Raw genomic sequence first — 17,856 nt, 5'->3', positions numbered from 1 at the left:
AATATTCCACCAGGGTTGAGACCACCATATTATTAATGATTGTGAGATTCTTTTTCTTTCCAGATTGAATATAAAGAATTATTTGGGGAAAAAAAAGACCGAATTCATGTCAGTTATGAATAAAAAATCAAAATCTATTATCCACTGAGCAGGAAAAATGTAATTACTGAGCACATCTCACACGTCAGGTTCCGTGCCGAGGACACGACTCTTTCTTTTTTCATAAGGGAAAAATATCTGTTGGCAACAGAAGAGCATTTCTAACACTGCTGACAAATCAGCCATGTGACCTGGGGTCTTTCCACAAACACTGATTTTTTTAATTTCTCATCAGTGGAAGGAAATTATAAAATCAACGATTTCTACCTCCCAGGAATATGTGAAAAATGATTAAGAAGAGGAAGAGGACAGCACTGTGCAGGCACAGAGCAGTCTGCCAAAGCCGTTATTAACAGCAGAACCATCCGCGGCGTCGGCCCGTGCGCTGCCGTGTCATTCCGCGCCGCGCGAGCTTCTTCACGCTGCTCATCTCCTGCAAACGAGCAGCACCTGAGAAAGTGGAAAAGGAAGGTCATTATTCACACAAAGGGACCCGCAGCATTCACATTTCTTAAATGAAGCTGGTAAATACGCTGGCTTTTTTCCTGTGATATATAGAATTGGTCAAAACACGTTATATCCTTACACGCTTCAAAATCTACTGGCTAAAGGTGAAAGAATTTAGGTCCTGATGAAAAAAAAAATGCAGAATCCAGAGAAAAAGAGGTGAGGTATCATTTTAGACCTAAAGACAGTCATTTGCACAATTTAATAGCTTTTATTTTTAAAATTGCCATCGTGAGGATGCTGGTGGTGGCAATGATGTTTGGGGACCACAGGTCCTATAATTAGACTATGAGACAGAAAAACATGTGGCGGCAAGTTCGAGGTCTCGCCTGGCGGCTTGGATGGGTGTTTTAGAGACAGTCGTCCAGGGAGGCCTGCGCGGTTTCTGAGTGGGGTTGTGTGCTTCCAGACAGTCTGTTGGGGCGAAGCAGGATGGCCTGGAGTGAGCGGGGCCAGAGCCGGCCGGACAGGACGCAGGACAGCCCGGTCCACAGGTGACGCCACAGAAGAGATCGGGGACAACGCCACGTGAAGTATCGCAGACGTGGGATTAGAGGTCTTCGTCCCTGCACATGGGACAGAAACAAGAGAGAGGGCTGAGGGTGGCTGTCTGTGGCCTCAGGCCGGGGTGACTGTGAGAGATAAGGTGGTTTTAGCAGAAACTCAAATTTGCAGGGAGTTAGAGTTAGGTTTGTGCCTGCATCACTACCTCTGCTTGCAACTGACCTTCACCCACCTAGAAATACGCTGAAAGCAGAGTGAGGAATAAATCCTCTGTTGGTCCCCGGGATACCCAGAAAGAATCAATGGTTTAGAACTCTCTCTTCAAACACAGTGATTGTTGATTTCTTATCTCCTGTCCACTGTCAACAACATCCCCATGTTTGGACAAAAGCATTTGCTTCAGAGGCATCTCCAAGAAGCAATGCAAACTGAGACATTTTTGTCAACCTTCCGAATGACCTCCTGTGCACCTGTCTGGAGGCCAGGTGGCTTCAGAGGTAATAAAGACCCTCCCTGGTCCCCATCTCTGCTCCATCTCTAAGCCTCTGTAAGGAAAAGGCTCCCCCAGTCACTAATTAGCAGCAAGTGCTGGGACCACCGTTCAGGGCTGAGACGCCCAGGAGTGGAGATGGAGCGGCGGGGCCTGAGGGAAAGAAAGCCGGCCTGGGACACACATTTTCTTTCAAACTTTCTAATTAACTTGCAGTGTGACCTTGGACAAATCTCTTAATCTCTCCCCACTTGCCGTCCTCCCACTGTCCGAAGGAGAGACACCGGTATTTATCGACTCCCTGCCTCTCTGGAGTTTCGCAAAGATTAACAAGATACAATTTATAAAGCGCCTTGAGCCCTACCGCGTTGCCACAGAAATCAAGGATTGCCTGTTTAAATCCACGGGCACCCAGAATGCGTTTCCTGTTGTGCGGTGTGTACAGCAGTGCCTGCGTCCCTGACTTTCTGTAAAATGCTCTTGCACATGCATGAGTGGTTCATCCAGTAAGTCCTTTCTGTCCCCACCAACTGTGATTCCTCTGCCCTGATTAATTAGCTAAACCTGCAGGAAAGCCTCACCCTCCAGCTCCTTCCTTCTGTATTACCCATGCAAAAGTGAACAGTTTCCCTACAAGTTAAAAAAAAAAAAGCTGTTTAAATGTGGGGGGAAAAATAGAGACTGGAATAAAAGCTGTTTGAAATACAATGCTCGTGTCTCCCCATTGCTCAGTATTTTATGTGTCTGAAACGTGCACGTGACTCTGAGTAATTGCCCAGCACTTGCCCCGTCCTCGGGGCTTAGGCAAATCCCTAGCTTCCTGCTGGCCACGGCTCTTTTCTTTTCCTTCTCTTTTTTATCTTTAATGCACTGTGCTACGAAGATTTGTATAGCAGAAAGGAGCCTCTCTTCCCTCAACTTTTCTCAATGAGGGAATTAAACATGTCACCCAAAGGCAAGAATAAAACCTTACAGAAGACAGTCTGCAGCTGAGATCTTCAAAAGCTAAATTGTTCATAATGAAGTGTTCAAAACTAAATGCTCAAATTTGAAACAAAGAACGGAGAAAGGAAAGAAGGAAGAAGGGAACAAACCATAAAATTGGGTACCCAGGATGGATTCTGACAAGAAGTTGATAGATGGACCTGGCCAGTTTCAATGACCCCCCCTTTCATCTGGGAATTGGGCTACCATAGAAGATGAACGTCGTGCAGATGACTGTTGAACGAGCCCACTTCGCTTGTGAGATGCCATTCATTTTGTGTGTGTGCGTCTGGTCCCACTGCATACCCTGTGGTCCAACAGCGTGAACACCTATCATTGGCTGAGTGAGGACAGAAGGAAGAGAGAGGGGAAAAAACTGTCTTAGGCATCTCAGCCTGATACGTCTCCTGAACACTTGGAGATGGTTTGCTCCCAAGCGCTCGCTGCAGCTGTGCAAACTAGGGTTAAAGCTGAAGGAAAAGACATTTGTAGCTTCAGCTTTGCAATCCGAATTCAAATGAGATTGGAGTGGAAAATGTAATAAGGATGATTTTGTCACAAATTCCTGGTGGCTTCTTTTTCACGCCTGACGGGGTTAGGATTGAGTCATGCCAATGGGATGCAGGGCTCCTATCTGCTCCTGGACTCAGGGCGCTCAGAAGAAAAGGCATCCGCACAGGAGCAGCCCCTCTGTAAAAGGAAAACTGCGGAGTGAAGGCAGAGAGAGTCGGAAGGCACCAGGGAAGCGCGCCGCAGCATTCTTGCAGCCCTCCTTCCTCCACAGGCACTTCCTCACTTTGCCTTTTCCCTAACTGTAATTTCTATGCTAATATATTTTGTAAAAATAGGTAAAATTAGGGACTTGAAGTTTTGTCAGAGTGAAGAGGTCAGCAGATCCTCTTCCCCTAAAACACAGATACTAAACTGGACAAAAATATCAAAACAACCATTTTAAGGGTTCTCAATACTAACCTAAAGCAGACAGCGAATGGAGGAGTGTTTACTCATGGAAAGCTACTGAACTTTGGGTCACGTTGGGGGGAGCCTGCAGTGGTCGTGCCCAGGGCCGCCTGCACCCTCCTGCCAGGCCAGTGATGGTAGTGGGGCTGCCAGGGCAGGGGCGGGAGGGCCTGGCACAAGGAGGAAGCCCTGGCATACTTTGAAATCGCCTCTCCCTACGTACAGATCCATCAGCAGAGGGAAGAAACTCTATTGTCACAAAGAGCTCAAGCACAAACTTCAGTCACCACTGAAAACTGAACTGTGCACACCTGGGAGTGCCTTCTGAGAATCCAGAGCACAACATAAAACTAAGAATTAAAAACAAAACGAGCAAAGATCCCACCAGCTCCAAATCACAGGGGAGATCAAATCTAGGCAAGTTATTATAAATACAACAAAACAAAAAATAGAAGCAACAATAACCCTCAGGGAAAAAATTCAGAGTTGCAAGAACTCGTTATCTGAAATGTCTCGTCTTCAACCAAAAATTATGAGGCTTGCAAAAACAGGGAAGTGTGACTTGTATACAGGAAAAAGTGGGGAAGCAGTCAGTAGAAACTGACTGTGAGTGGGTCCAGAAGCTGAATTTAGCAGATAAAAAACTTCAGAGCGTCTAAAAATACTCAAATTATGGAAACTATATTTAAAGAGTTAAATAAAATATGATGAAAATGACTGCACAAATAGGGAATCTCAATAAAAATCTGTAGCTACCAAAAAAAGCGATGGAAATTTTGAAGTCATAAAGGACAGCGACTGAAGTGGAAACTTCGTGGGGTGGGCTTGACAAGCAATGGATGTGAGACAGCAGAAGAGAGAAACTGCGAAAGTGAACAAGAATCAATGGAAATAATTCAACCTAACAACAGAGTAAAACACGGGAAAAAATTAAGAACAATTAGCTGCAGAAAGTACCTACAGGACATCAGGGAAGCGAGCACATGTAACAGGAGCTCCAGAAGGAGTGATAAAGGGGAAGAAAAGCAATGAAGTAATGGCTGGAATCATCCCCAATTCTGTGAAAAACACTAACCTACAGATCCAAGTGGTTCACTGAAATCCACGTAGAAAACCCAAAGAGATCCACGTCTACCTACATCGCAGTCAAGCCGTGCAGAGCCAAAGAGAAGAGAAAATCTTGAGAGCACTAAACAGAAGCACGCCTCATCGCATACACACAGAAGTGTTGGCTGAACATGACCGACTGGTCAGCTGAAGCCGTGGAGGCCAGAAAGCAACGGAATGATGCTTCCGAAGTGCTTAGGGAAGGATGCTCAGCAGGAAGTCCGTGTATCAGTGAAGCTGCCCTTCGAAACTGAAAGTGAAATAAAGACGTTCGCCCACAAAGAAAGGCTGGGAGAATGTGAGTTGCAGACGTGCCTTATAAGAACTGTTAAAGGCAGCCTTGCAAGCCGAGAAGGATGTAAGATGGTAACTTGAATTCACAGGGCAAAAATGAAGAGAATTGGAAATTATAAATAGAGGAGACTTCATATAAAAGACTCTATAAATATATTGCTTCTCTTACCTTCCTTAAAAGACATAAGAGGTGGGAGGAGGGACAGGCTTGGGGGAGAGAGGGCAGGATGCAGAGGGACAGGTGTGACCGCATCTTGAAGGAGGAGAAGGGAGGGGGGCACTGCCTGGGCCCTGTGTCAGCCCAGGATGTCCAGCCACCGCGGCACTGGGAGCCGTGAGGAGGGGAGGAAGGGGGGTGAGGACCTGAGGTGAGGAAGACCGGAGAGGAGGTGGGAGGCAGGGCCCACAGGCCTCCCCAGCCATTCACCTCTTAGAAACCGTTTGCTCTTCATTCTGGCTGCAACGGAAAACAAGACTTCCTGGTGTCAAACATGCCAACGACGCGTGCACTCGCATGAAACAAGCGTAGGTCATCTCCATCACGCATGCAGACCGCTTAGAACCGCAGAGACAGAAAAGACACAATGGAACAGCGCAGACAAGTCACGGCCCCGCGCGGAGGCAGAGCGTCGGGCGTGTGGTGTCCACAGACGCCGGCCTCGGACCCGGAGCTCTTTGTGCAGAAACAGCTGACTCGGCGCTTTCCTCTTTTGATCTCAGATAACATTGCAGGGATTAAATTCTTGCAATGACCAACTTCATTTTTAATACAATTATTCATTTATTTAATAAATATTTATTGAGAGTGAATGTGCCGGTCTCTGTGCTTAATAAATTATTAAATTTTAATCACAGTGTGTGTGGACAAGCACCCTGATCTGAGGGTGGATAATGCTCTCATTTATGCTCCCATTTACTACTCGAATTGATATTAGACAGTCATCATAAAATTACTTATCATGGCCCAGTTTTTCCAATTACCACAATGCCATTGAAGGATCTACAAAAGAAAAATATCTTATAAAACCCAGGCTTAAAAAATATGTAAAGATCTTTTGTAAAAGGATTGACCCGCCCCCAGTTTCTGAAAGGAATATTTTCTCACCATAAAAAATCATTTAAAAATACAAAAATATAAAGCCTGAAAAACACACTCTCCATCCCGCCACACAAAGGCAGGCACTCATAAATCTATTAGCATGTTCTTCTAGAGTTTTGTCCCCAGTGTGTAGGTTTTCTCAGGTGAGACCTTGAGATTTGTCTTTCTTAAATTTAATAGTCTTAACTTAGCTGTTCCCAGCGTTATTGCTTATCGAAGTAGAGTCGGTTTACAACGTTGTGTTAGTTTCCGGTGTTCAGCACAGCGACTCAGTCAGACATACACACACATATATTCCTTTCCATACTCTTTTCCATCATAGGCCATTGCAAGGAGCTGAGTGTAGCTCCCTGTGCTGCACAGCAGGGCCTGCTGTTTATCTGTTTGATGTGTAGTCGCTAGTTTCTCCCCAGTGTTAATAAACACTCATTGTAAACATCATTTCACGTTCCAAACAGCAACCAGATGAAATGGCCAGCTTTCTCCAGATTTTTTAATTTTTTGCCAGCAGAAATAGCACACGGTGAGGACTTTGTTCAGAAGGTTTTGCCCAAATGGAGTCGACAGCAGCATTTATCGTGTTTACTGTGCGCCTCACACCGTGCTTTCCAAGCATGATCTCATTTAAAGGCCACAATAATCTTATTGGGTAAAAATTATTATTGTTCATATTCCCTAGATAAGAAGCTGAAGCTGAGAGCGACGACCAAGAGGCACAGTGACGTCTGCTGAGCGCCCATCATGTGCCGTCTCTGCGGTGCTCGCCGGCTGTCACCTGCCCCGTGGGGAGGATGTCACTGCTGTCCTCCCCACTTCACAGGTGAGGACACGGAGGCAGCGGCTCTGGGAGGAGCTTCCCCGGGCTGCACGCCCCAGCTGAGCGGGAGCGGAGACCTGAGCTGCTGGCTTCGGAGACGGGCTCGTCACCACCCCGGAGCGCAGGCAGCTGGCAGAGCGGAGGAACTGACACTGTGCCCTCAGGACACGTTCCCAGAGGCCATCACCGCCCAGGAGGCACTAGACCCTCCACAGCACCCACCAGGTCACATTCCGATCCGGAAAGCGTGACTCTGCCCATTTGCGTGAGGGCCTGGTGTCTGTTTCCATCTTGCAGAAGCAGAAGAAGCACATGCTTACACGCTGAGTCTTCTGCTCTGTGGGCTTCCTAACCGATGCACCTTCGTTTAGATATTGCCCATGTGGTACCAACCTCAACACCCTGCCACTGGGCATGGCCTCTCCCCTCCACCTCTGTGGCTCCTGGTGGCTTTCACATGTCCCACCAGCAGACCTAGGGGCATCCGTGCCTGAGTGACCTCCTGCAGGGACGGGAAACAGAGAAGGAGTTGAGGGAAAGGGAAGGGAGAAGAGACAGGAGGAGGCAAGGTCGCTCCCTTCAGCAGGAGGAAAACCTGGTGGCTGGAGATGCGGAGCAGAGGTTCTAAACCATGTCTAGGAGCGGGGTCTGGGGAGACCTGGGGTCTGGGGAGGATCACCTGTCCACGCGGCTGGGAGCAGCGGGCACCTGACCGCGGGTGAGCTCACCGGCCAGGACTGAATTTATCCCTAATCAGAACGCAGGACTCTGAAAATTCCTGTGAACACCCCCAGCTCTCAGGATGCATTTCATTTGCCTCCAGAAAACCGTGACACTGTTTATAGGAAGGAGAAAGAGGATTTTTATAGACAAACTCACGACAGGCTTTAAGGACATCAGGGGGAACTCACTACGAAACACTAATAATTTCAGTGTAAATGAATCTAAAATGCATAGATAAAATTGCTCCTAGATTGCATATGCATTTTTTTAAAAATCAAAACAAAAAAAATGCCTTGGGCATAACATATTCTACTTTTATTTTGAATTTTTTTAAGTGTCTATCACAGCAGCCTCTGAGGAGAGACACAAAACCATAAATGTAGTTAGTGACCAAATCAGCACCAGGACCTGTGAGCCCCAAACCTCAGGCCCCCCATTCTTGTCCCTTAATGTGTTGAAATATCAATTTCCAGTTCAGGATGGAACAGCCGGAACCCCCGCTCCCTCACTGGAAGGAGCACCGCCCTTCCTGGCAGGCGCTGAAAGCGGGCTGGTGTTTACAGAGCGCCTGGGGGACGTCCAGGGCAGCTCCGATGGCGGGTGTAACCGCAGACCTTCTCAGATGATGTCAGCCGGGGTGGCACCCTGCCGAGGCCCGAGAACGCAATACGTCACTTAGAGAAAACAAAGCAAGTTGAAGGTGGTGAGCGAGGAAGCCGGTTAGCTAATCACAACTGGGTCAGTTAGGCAGCGGCTTTGCTCTCGGCACCGCGCAAAGGTGGCTGCAATCCACACGGACACGGACCTGCATCTCAGGGGGTTTGGACAAAAGACAAGTGGGGTCAACATCGGTGGACACAGAGACCAGTTCCACTCCCGCTTTATAAGCCGTCTGGACGGCTGAGCCCCTCTAGAACGCAGCACTTAGAGAGCCCGCGGGGACACCGCCGGGATGCAGGACAGACAGGCGGCATTAGGCAGACAGGGGGCACGTGCCTGAGCCTGGTCCCCCTTCCCGGCTCCGCGGGCAGCGCTGTGTGTCTGGGAGGGTTACCTGTCTGACGCCCCTACTTACCGCTTTCTCACGCGGTTAGCCGTACGTCGCTTTGTCCTTATTGCTCCCCCAAAGCAGAGATTACCACTCGGTTTTGCAGACGTGATGTCTGAGTTCCAGGCCGCTTCACGTTTACGCAGTTCACCGAGCTGGGACTTGGGCCTGAAACCGAGTCAGCCTGACCTCGGGTTCTCCGCCCAGGAGCCCTGGCAGCGGCCCCGCCGCCGTTCAGGCTGGCGTGTTTGTCCGCTGCGCCTGATGCAGAGACGCTCGTGGGGAGGCTTCTCCCCCTGTGCCTCCAGCTCCTTGCTCCTAAGAGGAGCCCGTTCACTCAGGAAGGCCTTCTGACGGAACAGGATGCGGAGAGACTGGCCTGTCACTACCGGGGGAAAGACTGACACGTAAGGGACTCACAGGTCGTGTCCAAAGACAAAAGTGCTCCGAGCAGCTGTTGAGCAGGGGGAGAGGGGACTTGAGTGAATGAAGGAACGAGAGAATGAATGAACGGTTTCTCATTCCTAGAGAGTATGTTCTCCGAGCAGGGCGCCCCCGCACGGCCGCGGACGCGGCGAGGGCACGCTCAGGGCGCGTCGCGCCCCCCCTGCCCCCAGGGGGGCACGGCTGGAGGGTGCTCTCGTGCCGCCGTCGTCAGCTCCTTTCTCACTTTCTGTTCTGCTCTCTCTGTCTCACTTTGCCTCAGTTTTGTTATGTACCAATTTTAAAGAACTTTTCCCTCACACTAGCTCCCTCGTTCATGGGGCCAGCATTTCTCCAAACACGCCCTTTTCTCCTTGTCCCCTCAAAGCTCCTTTGGCCTGAAAGCACCTTGCTGTGCCTCCTAGGGTGCCTGAGATGCGTAGATCTCGGCGAAATCGGCCGCGTCAGCAACCGCCTCCAACTTCAGACTCGCCCCTTAGCCGGCTGCCCTCAGAAGGGCGATCTGAGTGTCGGCCGCCCGCCCGGGGAAAGTGCGCGCCGGAGCTCGGGGCCCGGGCGGCAGCCCTCCCCGCGCGACCTGTGCTCCCGCGACCCGCTGCTCCGCCAGTCTGGCGCGGAAGAGTCTAAAACTTCCCCGGGGAAGATCCTGTGCTCTGACAAATGCCCCGGGAGGTGAACACACATCAGAAAGAATATTTTTAAATGTGCAAAGTTGTTTACAAATAAGAAACTCAAAAACATGTTTTTAAAAGCACCAAGAAACAAAGCAGCAGGAGACAGCTCGGCGCTCCCCGCGGCTGCTCCAGCAGGGGGTGCCGAGCGCCCACAGGGCCGCCGGCCGCCAAAGGCGTCTCGGTCACCAGGCACGAGACCCGAGACACGCCTTTGACTTGCCCCCCCCCCCCCCCCCGCTCATCCTCCTCCTCCAAACTCCGCGTGTTCTAACCCCAAAGCCTCTCTCTCATCGGCATCTTCCTCCGCGTTCTCGTCCTCCGAGGCCACGCTCCGCTCCCGTGCACGCTGCTCTCAGCCCTCCTCCCCCACCCCCCGGGGGTCCTGGGCAGACACTCCGGCTCCGAGCCGCGCGGCTCCGATGGTTCCCCAGGAAGTCAGTGTTCGGTGACCGCCTCTGTCCTTGCTGGGGCGGCAGACAGGCGCCGCGTCTCTGTCCAGACTCCTCGTGCTGCCCTTCCTTCATGCTCTTCTTCCTGCTGTTCAGGAAACTAGCTTAACTGTGCAGCCTGGAGGGACGGCGCTGACGTGGACTCTATACAGACCAAGGGTGTGAGTCTCAAATCGTTGTCCTCAAAATGGGCTGGCCTTGGCGTGGCCGCCCCGGTCATCGTGAAGCAGGGACTGTGTGACTGTGTGTGTGTCTGTGTGTGTGTGTGTGTGTGTGTGACTGTGTGTGCGAGAGTGTGTGTGTGAGTGTATTGCACCAGTGGGAATGTGGCATTTTATTGCTCTTAAACTCCATCCACCTGTAAAGTGCACAGTGTGGTAGGTGAGGGGGAAATGCTATGGAACAAACAGCAGTTTTCTAGAAAATAATAATGATCTTAAACAGGTTTGTTCTAAAGCAAATCATGTGGTTTTTACAAATCCCATCATTTACCAAGAGGTGGACCTGACTGTCCTCCTTAGAGTCAGCGTGGAGGGGACCCCCGGGGGACAGGCTCACGGCCCCACGGGGAGGAGGCTGTCGTGGGGGCCTGACTTGTGCTCGCGGTGGCCAGTCGGCATGGAGCCACAGCATGAGGACGCTGCGTCCCAACCAGAGAGCACCTGGGGGCGTGGGAGCGGAGGGGACTCTGTGAGTAGCATCTTTGTCCTCCTTTTCCACAAAGTCATTTATTTCGCTAATGGGCTGAAATCCCTTGAATACGGCTCGGATAATAAGTGGGCTCCTGGACTGTGAAAATTGTTTTCCAGAGGGCTGTGAACTCCAAGGGCTCTGAATTAAGAATAAAATCCAACTGCAGAGAAGAGAGGTTTTCCCAATGAGGCGGGAGCTGGATGGCCAGCGACAGGTCAGCCGGAGACAAGACTGCAGGAAGGGCAGACGGGGGGGCGGCCGGCTTCCTGAGCCCCCAACACGACGATGCCTATTAAGGACGCACTTCTGCACAGGAGACTCTTTACAGAACAGAAATAAGACGTGATAACCACCCAGAGCCTGCTGTGGAACAGCAGGGAGGCGGTCAAGGAGGCCTGGCGCCCAGGAAAGCGGCCGCTGGAGTGTTGCGTGTCCTCTGACAACGGCGGCCGAGGGGAACCAGACTGCGACAAGGGAGGAGGCAGCTCTGTGCGCAGCGCGAGAGCACACACACCTGAGCGTCTAAGGGGGAACAGGGCCAGGTCTGCCCGCAGAAATCCACGGGGCCTCGTTCACGGGCCACGGGGCCCCTGGAGGACTGAGGACGGCCACACGCTTTGTCCATCAGAGGAAAGACGCAAGCTTGATCCACAGCCTTCATCACTATTTAACAAGTGGCCGCCAGCTGTCGCGGCTTCCGGGGACTGGGGAGTTACTCGGCGATTGCTGAACACTGGGCTAGTGCACGCGACAAAAGCCCTAGAGACCCCCTGTGCTGCTGTTTACTTCCCGTGTCCCTCCGTAAAAAGAGGACACTGAACCAGATCACTAGGGCAGCCCCTGGTGCTGAAGCTTCAAGGACGGAGTGCTGCAGTGACGACGGCGGACCGTGACGCCTGGCCCGGCTTCAGAGCGCAGTCCCACCAGCTCTGCTGTCAGCTCGGGTAAATCCGTTACCTTGTTCGAGCCTTGGGCTCCTGCCAAAGTACTTGCCTCGTAGGGACGCTACAGGGAAATGAAGAATGGGTGCTGAGTGCCCAGCCTGTGGGGCCCCCGTTCACCATCAAGCTACCGTTGGGATTCTCTGAAACCAGCTTTTCTGACCTAATCTGGTGATTGCGTCACCTGCAGGTGAATGTGTCGGCGGCTCTAAGTCCCAGGTGTCAGCAGCGTAACACGGTGACAGTTCCCTTTCGCTGTGGGAAGCGCAGTGCGGCCGTTCCTGGCAGCCTTTGCGGCCAGGAGGGAGGCAGGGACCCAGGTCCCCCCGCCTTCGACACCCGCTCCGAGCCTGTGGTTTGCGAGGTCACCACAAATGGGAGACACAGACACGGCCCCTCGGCCTGGAGCTGACCTCTTCCTTCCTCACGTTGCACTGGCCGAAACTCGTCACCCACTGTCACCCAGACACACGAAACTGAGGAGGGCAGACGGCCCTTCTGCCAATTAGACACTAAAAAAACGCTAACACTGGCTTTATGACAAATAGTTTACAAGGTGAACGGAAACTCAGGAGAAACAGCATAAAGAAATATTAAGTGGTTTATAAGCTTCCACTTGTGTTATCATGAAGGTCAAGTCACAGACCCCATCTGAAGAAATGAGAAATACACTGCCTGCCGCTACGGAGCGTGTGGGCACCCGAGGACCACGCAACACGGCGTCTGAAGGCACGTCCTTCGCCGTCAGCGAAGCTTCTCAAAACACTGATCTCATCCTTTATTACCTTTGACTTAAGCCTAAGCTCACAATGCGGTAGTTTTTAGTGAGAAAGTGATGTGAACACACAGGAAACAGCAGCGTTAGTGCCCGTCCCCGAGGGGCTTTCAGGCACTGGGACCACGAGCAGGTCTACACAGCGCGCTGCTCTCTCACGCGATGAGAGTTATGGATATCACGCATGAGGTCGTCTTGGTGGGTGTGCTACTTGGCTATGTGCCGTGAAAAACTGCCACCAGCCCAGTGGCTCAAAGCCCGCAGGTTTACTGTCTTGCATTCGTGGAGACCAGAGGCCGCCGTGGGTCTCCCTGGCTCCCGTGGACGTGTCGGCGGCGCGGCTGCCGTCTGCCCGGGAGGACTGCTCCCTCGTCTCCTCCTTCTTCCCCGGGCACCTGTCCTCCACGGCTCCCGGCCCTTCCTCCACCTTCAGAGTCAGGAAGAGCGCCTTCTGTTCTGCTCCCCTCTGCGGCCTGGTCACATGGCCTTTCCACTCGGACCTGCCTGCCTTCCTCTCAGAAGGACCCTCGTGACTGTGCTGGGACCACCTCACAGTCATCGTCATCTCCCACCTTAACTGCAGCTGGGCAGCGCCTTCACCACGCGGGGCACGGTCACAGCTTCTGGGGATCCGGACACGGGCCTCCTCGGGGGGCCTTGTGGAACTGACCGCAGCCGGTCAAGAAGGGACGCACGACTGCTGTGGCTCTAACACTTCACAGACTTGATAGACTTGTGTTAAGTGTGGCGACATAACACAGCCCTGCCGGAGCCTGAGGAGCAGCGAATGCTGCTGCTGCTGCGCGGGTTGTGACAGCTGTTCCCACAGGACAGGGCAACGCGAGTGGAGTGATGCAAAGCCAAGGAGTTAGTCTTCAGCCCAGGAGGAGGGACAGCTGGCAGGCAGCCGTGGAGGGCAGGCTGGCTGGACCACCCCCTGAAAGCAATGATAAACCTTAGGCAAAATATCTCAAAAGCAGGAGGAGATGCCACATTGAAAACACAGGAAGGCAACAGTGAGATTTGTGAGTTTGCACCTTTTTCCTGCAGGGCCTCCTCCCACCCACGTGTGGCCCAGAGCAGAGCATCTGGAAGGTGAGGGTGAAATGCTGAGTGCGGGGGAGCCACTGAGAGCGAGCACCAAGACCTGCCATAAACTCCGCCCAAACCACTGGTGGACGCCTGAAATGTGCAGGGGGGGCCCCGGGGACCACACACACACACACACACACACCCGCGCAGCAACTGCAGATGGAAAGAACTGAGTGTGAACTTCAGCTGCTGCCAACGGAGGGAAAGACCGAGGTGAGTGTCTGCGCGCAGACAAGTTCGCTGCCGCTGATTCAACGTGCTTCAGCGAAACAGAAATGAAGTCTCTACAATGTGTCCTTCGTAAAGTTCAGGTTCCAGTTTTAACAACCCCTAGTCATGAAAAGAAACAGGGAACCGCGACCTAAGTCAAGGCCAGAAAGAAATAAGAAAGTCAACAGAGACTAAACGCAAGATGCCCCAACGCTGACGTGAGCCGGCAAGCGCCTCGGAGCCGCTCCTGTAAACAAGGCCGAGGGCTCGGAGGACGCGCACTCACGGAACGCGACCGAGCGGGGAGGCCACGCGGACGCTCTCAGGGCAAGACACGCAGCATCGGAGACGAGACGCTGCCGGGGGGCCTAATGGCAAACTGGGGGCAACAGGGGGGAAACAGGAGTAGCGCAGTCTGAAGAAGAGAGAAATAAATAAAGTAAGAGTGAACGCAGGTGTAGGAAACCGCGGAGAAGACCGCGCAGCCGGACACGGGCGCGTTCATTCCCAGGGTGAGGAGGGGGACGGAGCAGGACAGAAAACGTCTGAGGAAATGATGGCTGCAATTTTTGACATGTAGTGACAGACATCGCCTCACAGACCCAGGAAGCTCAACACAACATGAGCAAAGTAAATAAGAAGGAGACTACACTTAGGCCCCATCATAAATCCTGCTAAACCACGCATTTGCCAGACCCCAAGGTTAAAGGTAAAATCTTCCAGACTTTGCACCTAGAGAGCAGCAACGCATTTCACACGGGGAAGAAATGGCAGAAACGACGCTGACTTTCTCATGAGACATGATGGAGCCAGAAGACAATGAAACTGCGTTTTTTAAGTGCTAAAAAAAAAATTAATCCAGAAATCTATGCCCAATGGGAAACGTCCTTGAAAAATGAGGATTAAAAAAAGACATACCAGATGAAAAAGAAAACTAAATTTTTCTCTGAAAGACCTGAGCTATAAGAAACGCCGAGGGAGCTTCTCTGGGCCTAAGGTCAATGGTGACGTAGGTTCACACGAGCGAATAAAGAGCTGTAGGTCCGGCAGGTGTGTCAGTAAATATGAAAGCCTGTAAATAGGTTTTCTTTTTCTCGTGATTTATTTAGATCGCACATTACCGTTTAAAGCAAAAATTAAAAGACTATGCAGGGAACAACGTTTGTACACGTACTACGTGTTGTAACACAGAAGTTGTGCTGGGGACCCCGGCCAGTGAAGTAAGGCGAGAAAAACCAGCGGCACCTGGGCAGACAGAAAGCAGACAGCCTTTCCCACCACTGCCACGCCTGTCTGTGTAGGACAAGGACTTTCAGAACAACCCCAAGAACGAATAAGGCCACAGATACGAGGCCACTGTGCAAAGAGAAATGTTATTTCTCATTCCAACAACAAAAGAAGGAAAATAAGATTTTTAAAAATTCCTTTACAGCAGACTTAAAATAAGAAAATACTTAGATGTAAACGTGACAAAAAGGAGCAAGTTTTCTATATTTAAAAAAAGTAATATATTAATTCTAAGTCAACAGTGATAAAAAAATATATATATATACTGTAATCCATAAAGCAAACTCCTAAAATGTTTTTTTTAAAAAAAGATAAATTTAAATGAATTTGAAGTGGTAGGTAAAACATACGTGATTAACTCAAAAATGGTAGGAAAAAAACTAAAACTGGAACAAAAACCAGAAGAGACCCCGCTCTGCAAAAAAAAAAAGTAATGATATGAGAGACTTAAATCAAATCATATCGAAGGTCACATTGGATGTAAATGGGCAACACCCCAAATGGAGTCAAAGGAAGCAGAAGTGGGCAGAACCGAGTTTATAATTAACCCAGGGCCCGAAATTAACCTGCTTTGTAAAAATGGATTCGATACAGAATCGTGTGTGTTGAAACTCTGTTGCGTGGCATCAGCGCGGCCAAGTGAGTTTCATTCAATAACGCACCAAACAAATAACACAGGAACCTGCAAACCCCAGACAAACACTCGGACTCGCTGAGCCTTTATCGAGGGTTCAGTCTATGGTTTAACTGACAGCGGAGCGTCAGGGAAGAGTTTATCTTCCCCCATTTCTGTCCACACCGTTCAGCCCGTGGGGGACCTGACACGGTGTGGGGGCACCGGCAGGGCGCCGGCCCCCGGGAAGCCCTGGCCCCTCGGAGCCGCAGGGCGCGCGGGCCCAGCCCCACCACTGCCTCGGAGCCCTGGCCTCCCGTCAAAGCGAAAGCCAGCATCCACCTCTGGGAAAGAAAATGGCCCAGAAAGGGGCAGGAGCGCCCTCAGACGACAGGTCTGTCACAGGATTTTTAAAAATAACCAACGCACAGAAGACACATTTTGGGGCCCCGATAATAAGCAGCAGACGCTCACAGAAGAAGGAAAGCTAACCAGCGACTCTCTCTTTCTCTGACATTTTGAAAAGTTCAGTAGATTCATGAGGGACTGAAGAGAGGAAAACACAACTTCATTATTTTAAAAAGGGCAAAGCCTGCGTCCGAGGACCTGCAGGCACCGCGAGCCCCCGGGAGGCTGGGAGGCGGTGCGGGCAGAGCCCTTGGCAAAGCGGAGCGGGACGCAGGCGACTGGGCGGGAGGTGCCGGGAGCGAGAGCTTGGAGAGGCCTTTGCAAGCCACTGTTCCTGCAAAGAACAAAATGCTGCCTTTTCCGAGGAGCGTTTGACAGTGTCCTCCTTCACTGACGCAGAAGCCTGCAGTCCAAGACAACGACCGGGTTTAGAGGTCTAAGGAGGAAGCACAGGGAACCGTGCTTCAGCTGCCGTGGTCTGACTCAGGGAAACGTGGGTGATTCTGAGGCTTATTGTGAAGACAGAAGCACAGCTGGGGGCCAGAAGCATTTCCTGGTGACCTCATATTAATTGCTCAAGGTAAGCATCACTCAATGAAAGGGACACCAGCTCAGCCAAGCGCACCTGCATCAGAGTGAAAACCTAGTCATTCAGAGGCTGTGAACCCTGCAAAGCTACGGAGCCACCTCTGGGCTTGGGGGTAGAGAGTGCGGAACAGTCACATCCCACCTCCACCGCCACATGCACACGCCCAGCTCACCTGTCCTCCACTCTCTGCCGTACGCCGCACTTCTGAAAAATCTTTCCCCTCGCCACCAGCACCGCAAGCCTTAATCCGATAGGAAGCGAGATTAGGTATCATGTGTGAGCTTTTCCGCAGCAGTCTAATTTTTCATTGTCTCTAAGAAGAAACATTTCACCCGGTGCTGAGCTCACTGGTCAGCGAACACGTGCTCTTGGCCGCCCACCTAAAATGCCCTTCAGCTGCAGCATCGCTGTGTCAGGCACTGCAGCATCCAGAACCAGCTCCTCTCGCTTGGAGTGGAACAGGGTGTAATTGCGGTCCGGCTCTTCACTTGGCTCATGATGACCGTGTTAATGGAGTGTTTCCAAGGTGTGAGGACTTCACGAAGTTGTGCAATCCCGTGGCCATGGTGTTATCACCTTAGAAAATGAGAAAATTCAGCCTCAGAGTGATACAAACTTTTGCACAAGGTATTCTGATATTTTTCTCTAGTTTATTCAACAATAATTACACCTGTAAGGGTCCCTGTGTTCACTTCTGGGTCTACCAAAACAAACAGCTTAAATACGGTCCCCAAGCTCCTGAAACTTACAACCTAGAGAGGCGCATACCAGGCAGGCTGACAGCAGCTGTAGGACCCGGGCCGGCGTTTGAACTCCTCTGAGCTTCCTCTCTTCATCTGTGGAAAGAGAAGCAAATGTTAATGACTGCATCTTAAATCTGAAAAGGAATTGAAAAGTCTACAATAATAGATGCTGGAGAGGGTGTGGAGAAAAGGGACCCCTCCTACACTGCTGGTGGGAATGCAGACTGGTGCAGCCACTGTGGAGGACAGTATGGAGTTTCCTTCAAAAACTGAAAATAGACTTACCACATGATCCAGCAATCCCAC

General features: G+C 51.2%; 1 long non-coding RNA gene across 1 annotated transcript; it reads right to left on the bottom strand.

Annotated features, from left to right (window-relative positions):
• Nucleotides 1–801: 801 nt before the first annotated feature.
• On the bottom strand, nt 802–17,684 carry LOC106729952. The gene is made up of 3 exons (XR_004326091.1): nt 17,576–17,684; nt 16,980–17,383; nt 802–1,172 (listed from the first exon to the last, which is right to left on the bottom strand). It is a non-coding gene; the product is annotated as an uncharacterized LOC106729952 (long non-coding RNA).
• Nucleotides 17,685–17,856: the final 172 nt, after the last annotated feature.

This window comes from Camelus ferus, chromosome 15, assembly GCF_009834535.1.
Source record: "Camelus ferus isolate YT-003-E chromosome 15, BCGSAC_Cfer_1.0, whole genome shotgun sequence".
Classification (NCBI taxonomy): Eukaryota; Metazoa; Chordata; class Mammalia; order Artiodactyla; family Camelidae; genus Camelus; species Camelus ferus.
The sequence above is the reverse complement of the archived record's forward strand: the minus strand, read 5'-3'. Positions and strand labels throughout refer to the sequence as shown.